This window comes from Poecilia reticulata, linkage group LG1, assembly GCF_000633615.1.
Source record: "Poecilia reticulata strain Guanapo linkage group LG1, Guppy_female_1.0+MT, whole genome shotgun sequence".
Lineage (NCBI taxonomy): Eukaryota > Metazoa > Chordata > Actinopteri > Cyprinodontiformes > Poeciliidae > Poecilia > Poecilia reticulata.
Genome location: NC_024331.1, coordinates 11,325,724 through 11,328,056, shown reverse-complemented (window position 1 = coordinate 11,328,056; position 2,333 = coordinate 11,325,724).

Genomic DNA, 2,333 nt, shown 5'->3' with positions numbered 1-2,333 from the left:
TTCTTTGTCATTCTCTGGCTCCCCTGATGCAAAACAAAGTGTTTCTATTTCAGTTTTGCAAAATAAACCAGTATTGTTACAGCCAAAAAACCCACCTCATCGTAGCACCAAAACCTTAAGTTGGAAAATGTGTTTTTCAAAATTGACATGCTTCCATTGAGCACATTTATTTCTGAAATGCCAAATCGCGCAGTGTGTTCCTGATGTAGGATGTTTTTAATGCCTCGCTTGACAATCTAAATCAGACTGAAAGAAGTTACCTTTGAATGCTCTTCTGTCTGTAACACTAATAGCGTTGTTGTCAGACTGACCTGGATATGGTGCGTTTACTGATCAGAAGAAAGATGTCATTTTTTTACTTTGTGGCCGGCCCAAACACCCATCTGGGAATATCGAGACAAAAATATGACGATTCTGTTCAAATTAGATTTCATGTTGGATCTCTGTATTTTTTTTTTTTTCGTCATTTGATTCCGGATTGTTCATTTTGTGTGGAAAGACTCAGTTCTGGTTCTCATTTATTTATTTATTTTTAAAATCTTTACAGGAACCCTTTACCACGTTCTTCCTTAACTTCCAAGGAGGGAAGTTCGACCACGCCGACCGCACCTTCTCCTCCTTGTCCAGGGCCTGGAGGAACTGCCAGAGGGACACGTCTGACGTTAAGGTACGGTGCACAGCTAACCTCGCAGACTGTGGATTTGGAAAGCAGATAAAGGGCTAAGAACTTCAAGAAAATGAATTCCTGTTGATCGTCCCAAACAAAGCAGAAAAAAAAGTTTCCAAAGAAAAACGTTGCGTTCTACCTAATCATTGTCCCCTACCCCAAGCTCCCTGCGCTATGAAAGCTTTCTGGTCTTGTGATCAAAGCGATAGGCTAATCCTCATCAGTCTCAGCTGTCTGTCTCAGATTCAGCCAGCTATAACATGGACTGTTGGGCCCCAAAATCTGTGCTGATCTTTTCCTTTTGCCCTTCTGCAACCCGGGTCATTCTCATAGTGAGGGCCGCGGTGGCCCCCGGTGCATGCTTTAACTGCTCTCCCTAAAACATTTACAACTACAGTTAGACATTCACTGTCAGTGCTGGGTCTTGCTTGCTTTCCTGGCACTGGGTCACTGAAGGGGGGGTGGAAGTAGTGGCGTTGGGGGCTTTGGGGCTTTGACGCTTGATTGCGTTCCCCCTCACCCCCCTTCACCCCGCCCAGATAAAACATATGGATTGTATTACTTTGTTGCTGGCCAATGCTTGATTGCGAAAGCCCCAACAACAGCCCTCGTTTGCTCTCGGTCTAGGCCTGTCAATGTGGATCAAACTGTGAGAACTCAACGTTTAGATCAAAACAAAGAGCAAATCTGGTCCGCATCAGTTTGTTTCCTCCCTCGGTTAGAATTTTAGTAGCTCTGAATGAAGGTCCGTTGACTTTATCCACCTGGCTGGGCGCATTCTTGTTCGAAGAAATAGAGGAATTAGGGATGAGATGTATCAATTAGGTATGCTAAGTACGCCGCTTAGCTTCTGCGTTGGGTCCATTGATAGCAAGCCACGCTCTCTTTGCCAGAGGCCAAAAGGCCTCTCTGTTTTCTTATGCCACTGGAAAAGACTGGGTGATAATGGGTTACAACACCCAGATTTAATGCGTCTCTAGCCTGGGTGACGCTGGAATGACCTCTCATCCCCAATCCCTTGACCCCTAGACTTGGCCCAAAGGCATCGGAGGGGGAAGCAGAGGAAAACCGGACCGCTAGCAACAGTGGAAGTGTAGCAGGAGAGCCTAGGGGCCAAAGCCCCTTCTAGTGACCCGTGACAGGACAGGATTGGGGATCAGAGGGGCTGGCCTCTGACCAAGAGAGAGCAGAGGGGCCACTGCACATAATGGTCCTCGCTAGGCAGGCTTGAATATTGGCGAGTGAAGCCTATGAGGTTTTGTTAGTGTGTGTGTGTGTGTGTGTGTGTGTGTGTGTGTGCCTGATGTGGGCAACCTCCAGCTCAAATTTACAGCAAGCAGCAGTCGGTGAGCCTGGGTGAGCGAGAGGCCTCGTTAAGGCGTTGACCTTTGAGTTTTAGGTCAAGTTTTGTGAAGTGAAGGGATTTCAGAAGTGAGGAAGTTGCTGTGTTGTAAACCTGCGAGTTTGTTTGTTCGTTTGGCTGCTGAGGGGAAAACATGAGTGTTTGATTCCAAAGGAGGAGAGATGGAGATGAGTCTCACACCAGAGACTCATCACACCAGTATAAATAACATCCATCCATCCATCCATCCATCCATCCATCCATCCATCCATCCATCCATCCATCCATCCATCCATCCATCCATCCATCCATCCATCCATCCAT